The sequence below is a fragment of the Jaculus jaculus genome, chromosome 5 (genome assembly GCF_020740685.1).
Source record: "Jaculus jaculus isolate mJacJac1 chromosome 5, mJacJac1.mat.Y.cur, whole genome shotgun sequence".
Classification (NCBI taxonomy): domain Eukaryota; kingdom Metazoa; phylum Chordata; class Mammalia; order Rodentia; family Dipodidae; genus Jaculus; species Jaculus jaculus.
In genome coordinates this window covers 142,441,990-142,462,804 of record NC_059106.1, presented here as the reverse complement: position 1 = coordinate 142,462,804, position 20,815 = coordinate 142,441,990, and the positions used below count along the sequence as shown (strand labels likewise).

Below are 20,815 nucleotides of genomic sequence, written 5' to 3'. Positions count from 1 at the left end.
CGAAAGCACCTCTGTAGTTTCTGCAACTACAAATGCATCTCCTATGGCCTCCCCAGTAGCTGCACGTGACATTCTGCCATCAACTCCTCTGTCCTTCCTTCAGATAATCCGAATTGGTGTGTCTTTTCCCTCAGGGTTTCAGAAGACCTTGTAACAGTGCCCCCAGTCTTTGTCATTGCAGCCTGATCCTCACTTCAGTTCAGTGAGTTGATGAGCTTGATGTAACTACATGTACTTTACAGAAGAGGAGGCTGCATCCTCAAAGCCACATTTGTTGGCCAAAAAGCCTCTCGGGCAATGAGGAAACGATAAACACACAGCGAACCTAAGAAATCATTAACTCAGGTATAAATAAATGCAGCCAACCATCTCAATTTAGTAGGGATGTTCTGAATTCTGGCACAGTATTAGTTTTATGTTATTGTTTTTACTTTGCCATATGTCTCTAATATGTACTGTTTTGCTCTTTTAGGCATGAAAAGGTCTACTCTGAATTAGAAAATAGGTGCTAGAATGTGGGAGTGGGGTGACCTATTTCTGAGAAGTCTGCATATGATTCACCACAATTAAACAATTTGGATAGAAATAGCTATAATTAAGTTATTGTCAGAGAAGTATTTACTAGACTAGAAGTTCTAAATTTATCTTACTAAACACCCTAATCAAGAAAAGACCATACTTTCCATATTTTGAAGCAAATATGACAAATTAACATTTATATTATTAAATTACTGAAAGCTACTTTAATGTGGGGCTATATATTTTCCTGAAAAGGTTTAACTATCAAATGGCAATACATGTAAAGTTATGGTTCACACGATGTCCTCAGTGTATGTGTGTGTGCGTGTGTGTGCGTGTGTGTGTGCGTGTGTGTGTGTGTGTGTGCGCGTGCACATGCACTATAGTTTGGGTACACATATGTTTGGATGTATTTATAATATACATAAATTTTATATATATATATATACATATATATATATATATATATATATATATATATATATAATCTTCTGACATGTGGATATTATATACAGTATGTCAAGCTACCATGAACTAAAGGAGAAAGTAGTATAATAAATATATACATGTAAAAAGAAAAAAAAAATCTACAGTAAAATAGAATGAAATAGAAAGAGAAAATGTTAAACTGACAAATAGCATGTGCTGTATGAGTTGAAGTTTAACCAGAAAGCTGAGATTCTATGTGCTGTTTATAATGGGCAACTTGATCTCTAATAAGGAGAGTCAGCTTTGAAGCTAAAACACACTATTGTGTACAATCAGAAAAAAAAAATTGTTTTCTTACCTTGTAGTTGGCTAAAATAGTCAGATTAACCTTTAGGGACAACCTGCAAAAGAAATAGAAAATGATGACACAGAGATAAAAACAAAGTTTAAGACTTCTTTAAAATGGTTATTAATTAATTGAATGTAGGTGTTTCCATTTGTTGCATAACCCCACATTATCTCAAGATGTCACTGGTCACATATATGTGGGCATTGATAGTGACAATGTACACACAAGCATTAGGATGAAAGCATTCTATGTGGGTAGAGCAAGTGTGTGTTCCATGGAGCATGAATGGAGTTATTAGGAACCTGTTTTTCACTGCTACTAGCCAATTTAGTAATGTTACTACTGACAACTGATAATGGTTAAAAAACAGAAAGAAAAGCCACACAATATTAATAAATTCAGAATTAAATATTTAAATAACTGCAGATTCTATAGCAACATTTAATAATCACTGAAAATACAGGGTATAATTCCTTCTATGGGGATAAAAATTAAGCCTAGAATTACCCAAGTTCTGAGTTTTTGGGGTGTCTTAGAGATATTTCCTAGAATATCAAATTTTAAATATATGTTATATATATTTATTAGATAAAGGGAGCAGATAGAATAGGGATGCCAGGGCCTCTAGTCACTGCATATGAGCTCCAGACACATATACCATCTTGTACATCTGGCTGTATGTGGGTACTGGAGAACTGAACCCGGGGCTTTTCAGACAAGTGCTTCAACTGCTGGGCCATCTCTCCTGCGCCATATATCAGTTTTTTTTTTAACCAGAAAATCCTTGGGCCTTTCATCATGACCAACAGGTCTTGAAACTAAAAGTTAACTGAAATTCAATTTATTCAACTATCTTACTCTACAGATAAGCAAACTCACTTAGCTCAAGGCAGAAGTAGGGGTAAATTTCTATTTCCTGGCCATACACACAATCCACAGCATTAAGTTATTGAATTCTTTCTTCCTTCCAAGCTGAAAAATAGAGGGAGTGGAATCATGTGTTCTGCCCCTGATACTTTCATATTCCTGCCTGAGTCAGTGATCCATGCCATTAGTATTTACTGTAATCACCTCCTTAAACATCCTCTCCTTGATGAAGAGATACCACAAGATTAGTTGATGTTCTCATCATAAGCTACTTACACATGAGTGACAGAAATCAAGAGAAGTATCAAGGGAGAAAGAAAATGTGCCACAATGCTGGTAAAACTAGTTAATAACACCTCTAGCTAGATGCAGAAGAAACTGCCCAGCAGCCCTTCATATCACATCTGTTTTCTGGGCATTTCTACATAATGAAAAGCCAGCACTTGTATGGCATCATGTGCAAATAGATCTGGACTGTTACAAACAGTAATGGAATTACTTCACTGCTCCCTGGCTCGTGTTTACTTACTTTTAAAACCAAGTAACCATTTGTGATTCTTCAATAATACTACAATTTAGATAAAATTTTATAATTTGTTTCTGTAAATGCTTTAAAAAATGCACAGTAATCCTTGGCCAAGTTCATTTTTTACCAGCCTGTATTTTCAGACAGTGTATTAACAGAGTCATCATTATTAAAGAAAAGATTCTGCCCCTATCAGGACCTAGAATTCCAAGACATGGAAACTTAACAAATATCAAATTGATAGGTGTGGGGAGAGTCTCATGTGCGCTAGTTTCAAAATCTTTCCTTGCTGGACAAAATCTGATTAGTGCAAATTACATAAGATCTTTCCTTGTTTACCTCTTTTGTCTACCAATGAAGACAGCCTTCCTTAAAATGCTATCAAAACCCACATTGAAATGGCCCACTTTATCAAATAAAGTTTTGTAAAGAGAATGTAAGATGCTGTATTATATTTTCAAGCTTTATTCTAAAAGATTTTCATTACTTCAGTAGAATAACACATCACAACAAATTTATATGTAGAGAAAAAGTTACTTATAGCATTTGTAGACAGCAGTAAAAGTAGACCTTGCCAATTCTTCCAAAAATCACATAGGATCAAACAACCTGGGAATGCCTATGCTATATATCACTGACATGAACACTGTTTTTATAATGAAATTTGAAGAATTGTAATGAATACATTTATAAAACTCAATATTTTAAAATACAGCATTATTTGTCATCTAACTTGGTTGGGAATTTATGACCATATAGACAAGACATTTTACTTTTTAGGTAGATCATAAGTTAACATGTATTCAACAATATTTAATGTATACAACAAAATTTAATGTTTATTGCATTAACAATAAGGTTTGAATTCATTGTTCTTTAGGAACAATATATTATTCTTTCTTATTCTTGATTTTCTTTTCATGATTAGTATTATTAGCCACATATTTCATATGGATACATAATATCTTGATGCCCTCTTTTCCCTTATTCTTGGTCCCATTCTGTTGTGGACTTTCCTCATTAGGGTTGTAGGTATTCCCTTTGGGGTTGTGGTTTAGGCATTGTGGGAACAGCCGTCAGGTTTTCTTTTTATTAAGTAGAAACTATGTATAGGTACATCAAGTGTTGGTACCATCATTGCCCTCCTCCTTGTCCCCACTCCACCAGAGCCTCCTTAGTGGGGTTGCTGTTATTCACCATGGAGCTGTGGGTTATGAGTTGGGAGAGAAGCAGTCAGTCATTGTAGTGGGGGAAATGCTTCTGGTATTCCCTTCCACACTGTAGCACTTACATTCTGTCTGCCTCCTCTTCCACAAATTTCCATGAGTCCCGGTGGGTGTGCTTGAAGTCTACCTTGGTCTTGAGCTCTCAGCAGCTCCTGGATTTCTGCTTTGGTGTGTTTTGAGTATCCTCCGTGTCTGTCTTCCTCACCCTGGTGCAGGATTTTAGGCTTGCCAGGGAAGCAGCACTCTTACTCATATTGCCAGTCCCTCTGTGGTCTGTGGTTTCACCAGGGCCCTAGCTGCTATGGTGGGGTGGATCATCGGCTGCCAGGGGTCAGCTATCTCTTCCTGTCTTATTGACAGTTTTGGTTGTCCTCAGTTCTTGCTGCTTTTTGGAGTGCACTTTTACATACTCCATTTTCTTCTCTATTTAACAATTTCAATAGCCTAATAATAAATTGTGAATCCGAGTGTAGGGTAAGACTAGGGTTATCCTTGGTGTCATAATTTGGGTGTACTGATATTTATGTAAGATATCTGTAGTTTATTCATGCAAAAGAGTAAAAGACACAATTTTTTTAATGTCACTGTATAACAATCTTCATTTTCCAAACAACAGTCATACTTCCATGACTGCTTACATCCATGAAGGCACATGCAACCTTTTAAAAGCTACAAAAAAAAGAAAAAGGCTTCAACAATAACCTTATGTCCAAGGAATTTGATCAGGTCTTTTCCCCACAAAGGCTCTGTTTAGGAGAGAGATAAGACTTATTTTCCACCATATGGATTGGTCTCAAACAATCATGTTTTTTTTTTCTTTCTTTTTTTGTTATTTTTCCAAATGACAGTTGGAATGTGCCTATTAGGAAGGTTCTACAAGTGTTCTTAAGCAACTTGTAACACCCCATTTGGAGGTCTTGTCAATTGATAGGAGAATAACACTGACAGCATCCCAAAGACTGATTGTCACATTATAATTCTCAATATCTTTCTTGAATAAAAATCTCCATGTAAATAAAATGCATTATTAAAACCATGAAGATTCAGGAAATATAATTTTTAGTCATGCTTACATAAATTACAGAATGTCTAATGTAATTAAAATTCTTAGTAATGTGTTTTTGTGCAATTACTTGAATCCACAAATTTCATTACTATAAAACCTGTTTGTTTTAGAAAAAAATATTTCAGCTGGGCATGGTAGCACATGCCTTTAAATCTCAACAGGAAGGCAGAAGTCAGAGGACTGCTGTCATAGCCCTTGTTTTATTTACTTTCCTATGAACAATGCTCAGCATTAATGAATTTAGTTTGTTAAGATTCAGGCAGAGGGAGACAGAGGTAGGAGGTAGGAGGATCACCATGAGTTCAAGGCCACCCTGAGACTCCATAGTGAATTCCAGGTCAGCCTGGGCTAGACTGAGACCCTACTACCAGTTAAGGCATTTGCCTGCAAAACCAAAGGACCTTGGTTTGACTCTTCAGGACCCACATAAGTCAGATTCACAAGGAGCACATGCATCTGGAGTTCATTTGCAGTGGCTGGAGGCCCTGGCATGCCCATTCCCTCTCTGCCTCTTTCTCTCTCTGTCTCTTATAAATAAAAATAAAGTAACAAAAAACCTAAAAATTGTTAAATATTAACTTTGCAATGAACAGATTTAACCAAAATGAGCTTAAACTATCTCCACTAAATATCAGAATTAATAAGATCAAAACAATGCACTGTTTACTACAAATAAGGATCAATTTCATTTAAATCTGTAAAACAAACCTAATGTATTCTAAACTATTTAGAACTCTAATCAAATCTCAATTCTAATTAGGATCCAAACATATTTTGTCAAAACATACTATTTTAGGTCTTGAGAGAAAAATGGAATATGGAAAATGGCAAGATCTGGAACTTCCAACCTCCAGTTTCCCTTGATAGTAACAATGGTTGGATGGAATTCTACCTCTGGCAATTCTGCTCAAGGAAGAGAGAGTGCCCACTAAAACCCCTTCAGTATTCTGAAGAAATAAAAGGGAAAATGTTGCTTGGTTTTCTTTTCATCCTAAATTCAAATAAAGAACCTCTCTTCATCTTGGTCTTTCTTGTTTAGAAAGGAAAATTAGAAAGAAAATGTTGACAAAAGACATACAGCTTTGAAGTCAGTAAAGAAAGACCCAGGTTTGATTCCCCAGTACCTATGTAAGCCAGATGCATAAGGTAGCACACGCATCTGTAGTTCCTTTGCAGTGGGTGGAGGCTCTTGCACTCCTATTCATATCCTCTCTCTCTCTTTCTCCAATACGTAAATAAAAAATATTAATGTGTTACAAGGCAGGGAAAGCTCTTTTGAAATTAAGTTTGGAGTTTCAAATTAGGCAGCATGATGTAAGTAATTGCGTAAAAGATATATAGTTATATATATGTAAATGCATTGATAATCTGCACTAAGAATAATTGAATTATTTTTATTCACTAATTTATTTCAGAACTGGGGAGAGTGTGGCAGGCACCAATGTCTCTTGCTGTTGCAAAAGAATTCTAGATGTATGTGCCACTTTGTACATCTGGCTTTATGTAGGTGCTGAGGAATCAAACCTTGGCCAGCAGGCTTTACCAGCAAGCACCTTTAACAACTGAGCCATCTCCCCAGCCCAATTCCATTAGTCTTAGAGCAATTATACAACTCCCATCATGACCTGGTTACTTCTGATATGTTTTGCATTTTGAAATATTTGAAAAGGTTAGCCCATCCAAAGAGACCTCCCTGGAAGAGTGATCAGTGGTTATTGTGTTCAAGCTCTTCCTTTAGAAATGATGAAAGTGAAGTCCACACATTTGCTCTGACTCTTTTGAAGTGAAATATAAATCCATCTGTGAATTCCATTTCTAATGAATGAAGGGTCTTGTTGGCACTTATTTCCATAGTGGTGCTCTTTACAGACGGTTTTCCACGTAATGTGGAAATGTGATGTTCTCCGTCTGCCTGGCAAGTTGTTTTGCAGAGTCCTAGGGTTTCTCTAGTGCTTACCCTGTCTGCTGTGTTTGCTTTGTTCCCATGCCCATTCTTCAAAGGCCGGCTCAAATGTACTCCTTCTTAATGATGTCTTCTTTGGTCATCCCAGCTGGAAGTGATCTTTAACTCCTCTGATCCATGAGAGCAATGATCACATTTGGCCTTGTAATTCAATATGGCTTAGTAGAAATGTATGGATGTGTTCTGGAGTTCAGCAGAGAGGGGTTCAAGTTTTGGTTGTGTTCCTCACAAGCAAATGAAACATTCACAGGTCAGCCAGCATCTCTGAGCCATAGCTAAGGATGTGCAAGAATCTTAATTAATTTTTTAACCTTCTAAAAGTTTGGTAACTCATTGTATTATCTGGCCAAGTTATAAATCAATATCAAAGAGTTATAAAATATTCATTAAATTTCTTCAATAAAACTAACCAAACTTTTCTAAAATTTGAATAGCACATAGTCACTTACATAATCATATATCCTAGTTCTCCAAACAGAACATTTTCATACATTAAAAAAAACTACACAATAGATAATCAACATTTAGTGTTTTGTATTCCATGGTGCTATCATAGCTATTTGACAAATAACTAAAAAGAACGAAAGAACACATGAATAGGGAATCAAATGGATTCTTATTCTTATTGGAAATGTATTGGCAAGTTGGCAGAGAAATCATGATAAACTGGTTAATTGCTACATATTCATTCAACACAATAATGTTATTTTTATTACTGATGTTAATTCAGTTTAAACCTGAATGAAAAAAAGGTTTATGCTCACTCTACATATAATGAATTTGCATCTAATCACCAGGCACTATACCTTTGGATCATTAATAAACTGCCCATGAAATTTTGTTAAATGAGATTAAGCTTTTACTGAAATGCTTATGTAGACTGAACAATCTCAATAAAAGATATATACGAATGCTGCAAATTATTGCTCCATTAATGGGAGAAAACATGATTTCAACCATTCAATACATTTGTGTTTTTCTTCTCATTTTAGTAATTGTAACCACTTCAATATCAAATCCATCTAATAGCTATGGATGAATTACAAATGTCTTCCCCAGCATGGGACAATGCTTTGCATAAAAAAATGCTTCCACACCCAACCCCTCTGACTGTAAAGCTGTACAGTCAACATGGGTGGATTCGTCTTTATGATGGGTCTTATTCTCCAAAAGGGTTAATGCTCAAAGAATCCTTTGTTTTGTGACAAGTGCCATGTGAGGACCCTCAAAACCCTGATTTATCATTGCTCCTTTTTTTTTTTAATCTCTCTCTCTCTCTCTCTCTCTCTCTCTCTCTCTCTCTCTCTCTCTTTCTTGGTCTTATTTTTTTAAGTGCTTGCAATCCATGGAGGATAAGAAAAAGACTTGGAGGTGGAGAGCTGTGGAGGTGAGGGTGGGAGGGAGAAGGCTATTCTGAATCTCCTGACAGGGAGGTTTCCTTCACTAAGGAGCTCTCTGTGGGTTTCTGGCATTGTAAGTGTTTTGTCTGCTTGCAAGCGAGCAGCTGATGGATGGGGAAAATGTTCATTGATTTGTAGTGCCTGTGCTGCAGCCAAGCAGCACTAGAACGAGGAGGCACCCTCATGAATCTCTCAACTATGCATATTTATATGCAGCTGCTGTTCTTCTAAACCTCCAGTGAATACAAAGTACTTGTGTGGCCACCAGTCCCCACAATACCGTCCTGCTGCATGCTCTGATTTAACTACTGTATGGAAGAATAGACTTGGAGGGGGCGGAGCTCGGTGGGACATAGAAAGGAGAGGTAAGCGTGGAAGGGATAAAAAAGACCCTTGCACAATTCCTTTTTCTTAGACAGTTAAGGGAATGAAACAAATGTGGGAACAAATAGTGGAATATTCTAGTAACTGCTTTTCATCCATGAATCTCAAATTCCAAAATTGATTAATGGAAATCAAATCCATTGAAAGATGGTGTTTTTCAGTGAGCAGGGATTTAGGACGACATGATAATGATGTGGTTAAAGTACGCTGGCACCATGGAAATCATCATAGCACGGATCCTGGGGTATGAGAAAGCCCCTCCTCCCAGTCAACCACAGCTTCCGTAGAGAGAAATAGATGAGATGCTATACTGGGGAGCAGGGGTGGGGTAGGCAGAAATAAAGAATCTTTGATAGTACTGGGGGGAGTGGAAATAACGTAAAGTGCAAAATAGAAGTTTGAAAGGCAGATGAAAGAGCACCCCACTTTAGGATCGAAAGGAAATGAGAGGCATAGTTTGGAAACATAAAAGCCACAGGGTGAGGTTTGAGAGCTGAAAGCTCAGAAGGTATAATGCAGGACTGTGAGCTGGAAAATTAAATTAAAGTAATGAAATGAACAAAAAAACTTCAAGACGGGACACTATTCTTTCATCGCATATAACTCTACCTGGCAAATGTACCTGTATCTTAATGAGTATAGAATTATAGTTTCAAAAAAAAAAAAATGGAGTCATAGTGAGTCCCATGAATCCTGGGCAAGCACTGTACCACTGATCTAAATCCCCATCCATAGACTTAAATTTTTGCAAAAGTGAACCCGTTTTTTATCAGATTGCCAAGTTTTGAAGGAAAATTAATTTATAAAGCTCAGGAAGTTTCCAGTTGATCAATAGAGTTGATTTTCCAAACAGATAATTAAAAATGAACTATAGGAATGAGGAGCATATTTGAGAAATTAAAAATCATACTGCATTCACATCTACTATATTAATTATCTTCATTCATAAAGTTCCCAAGTGCAAATTCAGGTAAATACTATCAGCAACAGAAGTCCCACAGGCCATGTGAGAATGTTCATTTTATTATGAGATTAGAGCTTAGCTTCCAACCTAAACTGTATCAAATAAACATCAAATGGAAAGTCAAATTCAATATTTGGATAGAGTTTGATTCCATTATCAAAATAAGCCTTATATTTTTCCACACAGACTTAAAACACTAATTCAGTCCAAATTGCAACTGCTCTTAAGACCAGAATATAAAATGGCCTTCTTCCACACAATTCTCTTTGAGTTTTCTAGGCAATGTGTCAAGCCTTTTCTCCCAAGGGTTTAGGGAAATGGATTCAATCTTGAAAGTTATAATGTCAGAGAATTTTCAATGCTAGTATTAGATTCTAGTCAATTAGTCTTATTAAACATGTCCAGATTTTTAAAACAATACACTGAGCCACAAAATTGATCAGGAATTTCTCTATTCTGGCAGAAAACACCCTCCATTTCAGTAACATTAAACACTGGGCTAGCGATATGCGCCCCCAAGTGGTGAGTCAGTATAAAACTGCCTTCTGTAAGAGCTCAAGTCTGACCTAGTTTATTTTTCAGCCAAATGGTATATAACCCCGTGAAATGCAACATGTACTTTGCTCTTTATAATAACAAAGCAGGTAAGGTATACTCCCTTTTTTGAGTATCATTTCTTTTCATTCCTAATATAATTATATCTTTAACATAGTTCTCATGTAAGGGTGACACATTAGATAATCAATTGTTATTGATTATAAAACACATTGCTAAGAGAAAGTTTCTGAGGTCATATAGTACACAAGGTCTCTTGATATTCCAAGCTGTTAGTCTGTGAAATGTCGCAGGCCTAACACTTGTGAATTGTTTCCATAATGAATCCAAGCCTCAAACTAAGAGAAGGAATCAAAGCACTGGTGATTTGAATGTATAGGGAAAGAGCTCCCTACAAAGGATGACAACCTCTGGTTCATGGCCTAACCAAAACCTTTATACCCAGTCCCATTAACATTTCTAAATTCAGACCAGCTTGTACCCATATCCTAGATAGCAGAGAACAGAGGAAATTCCATGGGGTTTTCTATGATGATTTATCATTATCTTCACCAAGGATCACAGAAAACATGTAGGATAGCACTGACTTGGATGCATAGGGTGCTAAGATCAAGTATCTTCTGTGAGAATTATGGTTGTTATTTGCTTCTTATAAAAAATGACCCAAGGGATGGAGATACGGCTTAGTCATTAAAATGCTTGCCTGCGAAGCCTAAGAATATAGGTTCCATTCCCCAGGACTCACATAAGCCAGATGTACGTGGTGGCATATGCATCTAGAGTTTGTTTGCAGTGACTAGAGACCCTGTTGTGCCCATTCACTCTATCTGCCTCTCTCTCTCTCTCTTTCTCTCTCTCTCTCAAATAAATAAATGAAGTATTTTAAAAACTGAGCCAAAACTAGAAATTAAACTAGCATTTAGATGTTGGATGCTGGCTTGGAATTATTTTTCCCTATCTAACATGGGGTGGTGTGAAGGATCCCCATGTTTCCAATGATTCTGGGAATTTAGTGGAGGAAAAATTGCTTCAAGCTATGTGCCTAGTATTTTTAAGGAACAGAATAATGCCAATGAGATGAAGACATGTTGAGAAGTAGTTCTGATGCTAACGAAAAAGACAACTACTTGTCCTCACTATGAATATGCCATTCTATTTGACACTGGGAAAGATGTAATGCTTCTGAACCAAAGTTCCTAATGTATTTAATCACATGCCACTAGATGTAGCTCATTTCCATTACCAAGATAGGAGAGGGTTGATGATTCATCATTCCCTTTCTATTTCAAATCGTTTTGAGCATCCTGTAAATCCTATGAACATGCTCTGTGTAAACATGTGTGTATTCAGAGAGCAAGGATGACTTCTGTGTAATGATTTCAGGGTTTTATGAAAGCCACTCAGAGAACATTTAAGGAGACCACACCCTCTGAGTAAAGAAGTTCTAGATAATCATTCATTTGCAAAGTTAAATCAATAGAAAATAGCATTTTGCTCCCTAAGTCTCAAGCAGGATAAGTAAATGGAACAGAGTTGAGATCCTCCAAATCATTGTTGGAAAATCAAATTTATGCACTAAGGATATTAATAGCATAATGTATTGTGATTTACATCAGGTACATTGAAAAAGCAAGAGCTGGGAGCTACATAACATATACTTAATTCAACTGGTCACACTCTCCTCCAGTTAATGTAGATAAGAAAACATGGAAAAAATAGTTGTGTGTATGGAAATGTGGGAAAAGTGGACCTTTAACTTAATTTTACGTGATCATCTCTTGTGTAGATAATGCATGTGTTTATCAATTTTACCAGTGAGAAGAATCTCTCATGGAATACAAAAGATTTTTTTTCTATCAGACACAAAAGGAGGCGAATATAATATGCTTACAGACATGATTCATTAAATAATTGCCTCATTTATAATACATATTTATATTTATAAGTATTGTAACTCTCATCAGACTCACAGTCTTGCTGATTTGAGAAATATAAAAAAGGAAAACAAAACCTATTATTATGAAGTAGCTAACAATTACACTGGGCTCAGCTATAATTAGATTTCAAAGATACCCATCAAGTATAGTGTACCTTCCTTATGTAGCAGAAAGCCCAAAGCTCGTGTCCGTATGTGTGTGTAAATATGTCAACATTACATTGTGCTCATTTGTGAGTCTATATTACTTGGGTCCAAACCCAGGACTTGTAACTAATAGGCAAGTGCTTTACCACTGAACTACCCCCCCACCTCCCCTTGTCATACAAAAAAGACAGCAAAAGAGTGATTGTTAGAAATGAGCATAAATTATGAAGAAGTTTAACTTTTGGATAGGCTTCCTAATTTAATATTTTTAGTTTGGTATCTGCATATTAAATGTGCAATATGTACATGTATTAAAGTTTTCAATAAAAATATAAAGGTTTTGTCCCAAACTACGTATGTTGCAATAAATTTGTAAAGAAAAGAAAATGTATAAGATAATAGTAAAATCGACATTTTGAAAAATATTTTTAGCATTTTATTTATTTATATGCAAGCAGAGAGAGAGAGAGAGGAAAAAAGAGAGAGTGAGTGAGCACACCATGGCCTCTAGCCACTGCAAATGAACAGCAGATGTATGTGCTACCTTGGACATCTGCCTTATATGGATACTAGTGAACTGAGCTTGGGTCCTCAGGCTTGAAGGCAAGTGCCATAACCACTGAGCAATCTCTCTAGCCCCTAAAAGCAACTTTTAGCTGTATTTCTGCCATTGAGAAAAGAGTACAAACATGACAGTTGTTATATAATTTCTATCACACTACTAAGTAAGGATGAATTTGGACTCACCAAATTTTTCCTTTTTTTTCCCATAGGAAAACAAAATAAAAATTAAAATATAAAACACATTAAACTTTAGTAGGCACTGTTTTTCATAAATCTAATGCATCCAGTAACCAAACTAATACTTCAGACATGATTATAAATGACCAATTTTAGTTCCAAAGTTGCTTAAAATTGTATTAGTGGGGCTGGAGAGATGACTTAGTGATTAAAGAGCTTGCTTACAAAAGCCAAAGGACTCAGGTTTGATTCTTCAGGACCCACATAAGCCAGACGCACAAGGGGGTGCATACGTCTGGAGTTCGTTTGCAGCAGCTGGGGGCCCTGGTGCATCCATTCTCTCTCTGTCTCTCCCTCTTTCTCTGTCTCTCATTCTCTCAAATAAATAAAAATTAAAATTAAAATTAAATACTTTTAAAAAACTGCATTAGTGTTTTCTGCTTAGATTACTTATAAAAGAAATAACATGTAGAAGAATCACTATTAAGTTCCTACACACAAAATACAGCTCAAAAATAATTCTTTAAATAAAAGAACATGTAAAGACATTGTTTAATAACATTGCAACTATCTGCTTTCTTTAAGCCAGAATTTGATATCAACAGTCTTTCCTTGGATCAATATTTGAAAAAGTCATTGTTTATTATTGATGAGCAGAGTGCAATATGCTGAGAAAGTTTTAACACATTCTAAACTATGAAATGCATGTTTTATATGTCACTATAAGGCAACTGTTGAACTTCAAAATTATGTCCTTTAATATTTAAATTTTTATAGAGTTGATTCTCTCTAAGTAAAATAATTTTCTTGATAATACTTTAGTCTTATGTATAGCAAATGACTATAATAAAATAGTAGTTAGTCCTTATATATAATGTTCAAACATAGAAAGAATGAATCACTTTCCTTTATTTAATATTACCTGTTAAGCATTACGTCTATTTAGAATATTTTTATGCTTTGAGTCAGAGTAGAACTGACAAAATGTGCTTTCCTTTCACTGAATTAATGTGTTTTTATTGTATAAAACTGCTTTTGTGGACAATTTTCCCACTTAGTTGCTTTGGAAAATACAGAAATATTAGAAGAGTTTCAGTAGACAGAATTATTAACAGAGGATATAAAATGACTCACTGATAAACTCCAAGTATGTCCTGCTCTAGGGCATTAATAATTTGGTCATTTTTCAAATTACTCTAATACTCCTGACTTTTGCTTTGCTCTCAATGGTGTGTAGGGAGGAATTCTAAAATATTAACAAAGGAGACACTACGTTTATATAGAGAGATGAAAATCAAAGGCAATATTTTTATCTAAATTGAAAATTCATTTTATAGAGAAAACTTAGTTTATGAAATTAAGATGGATTCAAAGTTCTTTCCCAGCTTCTAGTCATTCCGGAGATCTACACAGATGACCCAGGGCAGAACATTTTCTCAGCACTCCATCTCTTTTCATTGCTGAGAAAACAAGGCCAGTATTTGGCTTGCCCCTCCATAACTTCAGCAGACTAATTTTGAAGAAATGAATGCCAAAGTGTAAAATGCAGACAGACAGTATCAATTGGAAAGGACATAATAATAACCTCTGAAGTATCACACTGCCATCTATTTTGTAATCAGAGATGATAAATAATTCACTCAACAGCTTCATATAGAAGCTCCCAGCCAAATGCAATACACATGGTCAATTCACCTGTTCTTTTCCCTTGTGTTTGTAGAGAAATATGGGAATGGGTTGTTTCAATTAGTCAGTGTGTTTAGTTATTGGATCAGACTTTAACAGTTTGGTGATTTTCCTTTGTATAGCCTGAGATTTATGTAAACATTGAATATCTTAAATTGAAAGCCAGAATATTACCACACCTGATATTATAATGTGATTTTAGGATTTATCAAGTCTAAAAAATCCCAAATATTAAAACTTGGCTTCTAACTAGTGATTCTGTTGCTATAATAATTCAAATGGTGACAGTTTCATCATATAATTTTTCAGATAATCCCTTTCAATGTTCTTTGTGCTTTCCTCATTCTTAGTTGGTACTAAGTATCTAGATATTTATGAAATAAAAGCATTATACAATTATTGTAAATAGATTTGTTAAATAATCCCAACCACCAATTATATTTATAGATGCCAATTTACATATCTTATACTTTGACTTCTCTTGCTCGAGATTATGAGTCCAAGATTAAAATAATCAATATACTTATATAGAGGAAAAAATATTTATTGACTACTCAAGCAGTTTTTAATGGTTTTACTACATGTTATTATCATAAAGTCAAAATACCAAAGCTCCAAAACAACAAAAATTGCTTTAAATTCTGATCAATAGGAAAATAATTGGGTGAGAAACTAAAAATTTCTTAACAAACTTATGCAGCTATAATGCACTTCCTGAGGAAGAATTCCAGAAGGTAAAACCATTCATAATAGTATAAAAATGCTTAGGAATCAATTTGAACAAAAACAAAGATGACCTCCACAATGAAAATTACAGAAATACTAATAAAAAATTGAAGATACAAAACAATGAAAAGACCTTTTTTTTGTATTAGAAATACAATGTTCATATTACTGATAAAATTTACAGAATTATTGTAACTCTCATCAAAATACCAGTGTTTCAGCTGAAGAAAATCCTATCAACCCATTCTCTGTCTTCTTCTCTTCACTCTGTCTCTCTCTGCTTACAAATAAATAAATATGTAAATAAACAATAAACAAAAGACCAATGTTTGCCAAATTAGAAAAGAAAAAGTACTATTAGTATAGAAGCACAAAAGAAACCAAACAGCCAAACAATGTTGAACATCAAAGACAAATCTTCAGACAGTACTATTCCTATAGTCAAGACATTTTCTGGTTCAAGTAACCAAGACAGCACTAGTGTAAAAACCAACAAGAGAAATAATAAAATACTAAAAGTGAACTCTCACATAAACCATGAAAAATTTTCAACAAAAGCATAAAACTCACACATTTCAGTAAGAATAACCTCTTCAATACACAGTGGTTGGAAAATCGGCTATCTACATTTAGAAGAATGAAATTTGAGCTCTATGTGTTAACATTTATAAAAATCAACTCAAAGTGAATGATATTCTCAGAAGAAACGTAAGTGTAATAATTTGAACTATGAAACCACTGGAAGAAAATAGAGAAAACACTTCAAAACATTGGCATTATCAGTCATTTTTTTAAAGTTTCACAAAAATGAAATTATACAAATAGGATAATAATTACTTTCCTAAACTATCTTCTACACAACAAACAAAATAATAAACAGAGTGGAGAGAATCTTGAAAATGGGAAAATATTTGTAAAATATTCCTTGGCTAGGCACTTTATTTCTAGAATATATAAGGAACTAAACTAAGAAACGAAAATATACAATCCCATTAAAATAGTCAAATTATCTTGAAAAGCATTTATAGAAGAAATACCAATGACCAGTATGTAAATGGAAAAAATTCTCAACATCACAAGCCAGTAGAGAAATGCTAATAAAATTAAGGCAGGATATTATCTCACACCACTCATGACTATTACTAAAAATATACCTGTGTGCATGCACATACACACACACACAGAGAGAGAGAGAGAGAGGGAGGGGGAGAGGGGGAGGGAGAGAGAGAGTAAGAAATACAGAAGAAAGGTGTTTCATATAATGCTAGTGAGAATGTCAATTCTCAATGCCATATGGAGAACAGTATGGTGGTTCCTCAAAAATAGAACAACCATACTATCCCACCATCTCACTTTTGTGAACTACCCAGATGAAATGAAATCAACATATCAGAGAGATGAAAGCATGCCCATGTACATTACAGAGCTATTCAGAATAGGCAAAATATGAAGCCTAACTAGATGTCCATTAGTGAGAATGTAGAATATACTGGACTAGTATATCTTCAGCTGTGGAACCAGTGAAAATCTGTCATTCATCACAGAATGGATGGATATGGAACAATATGGAATTTTGATATATTTGGGAAGACAAATACTGCATATTCTTTTTCACATGTGGATACCCACCCCCTCTGGAGGAAAAATAATGTTTGATTTCAATGTAGAAGAAAAATAGTAGGCTGGGCATGGTGGTGCATGCTATTGCTCCCAGCACTCTGGAGGCAGAGGTAGGAAGATCACCATGAGTTTGAGGCCACCCTGAGACTACATAATGAATTCCAGGTCAGCCTTAGCTAGAGTGAGACCCTACCTAGAAAAAAAAAAAAAAAAAAGTAAGCTACATGGGAGGAAGAAGGATTGAAGGATCAGGGATGGGAGGTTGTACCACAGTACCATATGCCAACATATGGCTACAAAGGAAGATAAGTTCTAGTGTTTAACAGTACAATGCCATGAATAAAGTTCACAATAACCTATTGTATACCTTAGGAAGAACTAGAAGACAAGAGCTCAAAGGCTCCAAATAAAAACAAATAATGAAGTAGAATTGGTAATTATTCTGACTGGATGAAAACTCATTGTTTCCATATATTAAAATAACATTGCATAATCTATAAAGCAATTATATGATAATTAAAAATAAAATCATAAAATTCAAAGAGATATTGCTTGATGGGAACTTTACTTTTATCAGTGCTTTCTCGTAGCATTTTATATCTTCTTTTCTTAGATCTAGTAAAAATTCAGTGGCTGAGTATATACCCACAATTTAAATAAGCTCCTAATATAATAAATAATCATGTTCATTTATTCAATTATTTATTTATGCACTTAATTTAAGGCAGGGTCTCATGCAACCCAGGCTGGCAGCAAACTTGCTATGTAGTCACGGATGACTTTGAACTTCTTATCATCATGTCCTCAATTCCCAAGGGCTAGAATGACAGATATTTGTTACCACGCCTATCTAGTTTATGTTATGCTGTCGTCACCTACAGTTAGGTTTCTTTAGTAACAAAGAAAGAATCTAAAGTAAATGAATTAAATTATCATCTCAAACAGCAAAAATATAACAAAACTAACAAAATACATAGCAAAAATATATCAAAGATAAAACAGTGAACTCCAAAAAAGAAGTAAAAATGAAATGATCAGTAAACAGAAAATAAAAACATAGAAAATAGAAGTATAACTAAATAATATGTAAATCTCCTGCTTTTGAAAGAAACAAGAGACAAACAGAAACAGCTAACATGATCAATAAAAACCAAGGATAAATTATGTACAAAGTAAGAAATAGAAAAAGGGAAGAATGTTTGAAACTAAATAAGTTAAAAACATGTACATGTTGACATTGACAGGCTGCCTTTGTAGAGCTACATTTAAAAAAAAATGAACTAAACATCTAGTTTTCCTGAAAGTGGAGATTTTTCCCAAATTTACTCCATTGAGTTTAGTAATCTTAAATGTACAATTTCCATAAGAGAAAATTATCAAGGAATTATTTCACAAAAAACACCAGAACTAAATGGGTTCACAGGGAACTCTTTAACTACTTTCAATACTCATACAACCCAAAGGTTCCAGGAATTGTTTCAGAACAACGAAAAGAAAGTTTTATTCCTTAATAATTTCCTTCATAAAACATATATAACATAACTATCAGGATTGAGAAATTTCTCAGTGGTAAAAGGTACTTACTAAAAATCCTAACATCCCAAGTTCAAGTCCCTAGTCCCCACAAAAAGACAGATGCACAAACTAGCAAATGCATCTGGAGTATGTTTGCAGTGGCAGGAAGCCCTAATATGGTCATGCTCAGATAAATAATTCTTTTCTAAAAAATAACTACATACTAAGTGTTCTATAAAGAAGAAAACAAAAGACAAATGTCATGTAATATCAGTTCAAAAATACTAAATATCATGCTAATAATAAAAAAATAATATTTTAATATAATAATGTACATAAACCAAATAGGAATCATTCCTGGAAAGTCTGACTACCTCAATTTTAGGCAATTTACCTTACATTATATTATAGATTTTAAAATTAGACAGGAAAACATTAAAAATCTATAGCGAGTTAAGATCTATTATACCTTAAACTATAATATCAATTCCCTATAATTATAATGTGTAACGTGAATGCACATAAGTAAAAAACCAGAGAAACAGACTCCAAAATCCAAAAAGAGACTCAAGTACATGTGGAAATTTCATATATGTTAAAGTTATCTTTCAAATCTTTTGGAAAACTACACTGGGGACATGGCTATAGATGCTGACTGACTCAGAACTCATCAACACAGAAAATCAGAAGCTGCAGAGTGCTCAACATTAAAGGAAACTTATAACATGTCCTCCAAGATTCAGGGAACATTATGGAAGGGAAGGGGTATGGAAAGATCACAAGAGCCACACTGTAGGAAGAAGTATCCTTGTATATTGTCCTCCCCACAGAGAATGGATGATGTATTCATGACATCACAGTGAATACCAATAATCCCACTGAGGAAGGTCCTTAGTGGAATGGGGGTGGGGAAGAGAGAAAATAAGAGTATAACCTAATGGGAATATGAATAATATGGAATATGTTACAAATTAAATTAATTAAATAAAATTTTAATTTTAACAAACCCGAATCACAAATATTAAAAAAAAAAAATGAAATTGTGCTGGGGAGATGGTTCAGCAGAGCCTAAGGATACCAATTCAATTCCCCAGTACCCACAGAAAGCCAGATGCACAAGGTACTACATGTGTCTGGAGTCTGTTTACTGTGGTTAGAGGTCCTGGTGTGCCCATTCTCTCTCTCTCTCTCTCTCTCTCTCTCTCTCTCAAATAAATAAATAAAATACTTAGGAAAAACATGAAATCTAGCAAAAATGTGAACCATCAATTTCCAGAAAAGTACAAGTCAAAGAAAATGTTTGGGGGCTGGAGAGATGGCTTAGCGGTTAAGTGCTTGCCTGTGAAGCCTAAGGACCCCAGTTCGAGGCTTGGTTCCCCAGGTCCCACGTTAGCCAGATGCACAAGGGGGCGCATGCGTCTAGAGTTCGTTTGCAGAGGTTGGAAGCCCTGGCGCGCCTATTCTCTCTCTCTCCCTCTATCTGTCTTTCTCTGTGTCTGTCGCTCTCAAATAAATAGATAAAAAATTTAAAAAAAAAGAAAATGTTTGGATTCAATCACCATCAATGAAGGGCAAATTAGAGCATATATATATTGCTTCTTAATTCTCAGAGTGACAAGGAATTAGCAACACATTCTGTTCTTGTGGTAGTTGCAAAGGCTCTCCCTTGTACTGCTGGCAGAAATGCATATAGGTACACCTAGTTTAGAGAGAACTTGAACAACAGCAAGTGAAATGCATATGCAATTATCCTCAACTTAATAATCCAACACAGAAGATAGTATTGTAAAGATATCTCCAATCAGGTAGAAAGTACACACCACATACTTGTGTAGGTTGATAGGAATCCACTCCTATTGCTTCCCCTTTTCTGCCTCCCCATCCGCGTTTTGTTGAACCCCTTCCTCTTTGCAAGTAGCCCTTCCTCTGTTCTTATACTTAATTCCTTTTGTTTTTCTCCATCCCCCATGTCAAATTGGTGATGGGTGGAATATTATGCCAATCTTGTGAATGTAAGGACATTTATCATTAGGTCACTAATGCACACATGATTATTATTGGAGCATTGTTTTATGTTAATGAACAAACAAGCATTTGTGCAAGGAACATTATTGCTTATACAGATGTGAAAAATTATGAATATTTCTCTTTATCTGGAATGGTTTCCAGGATTATCAGTTACATGAAGAAAACAAA

General features: G+C 34.9%; 1 long non-coding RNA gene across 1 annotated transcript in view; it reads right to left on the bottom strand.

Annotated features, from left to right (window-relative positions):
- Window positions 1-20,815, bottom strand: part of LOC123460855 — a 514,919-nt gene that overhangs the window by 151,634 nt on the left and 342,470 nt on the right. Inside the window, exon 6 of the long non-coding RNA XR_006637250.1 lies at window positions 1,307-1,349. This is a non-coding gene — a long non-coding RNA (uncharacterized LOC123460855). The remainder of the gene's footprint in view (window positions 1-1,306; window positions 1,350-20,815) is intronic.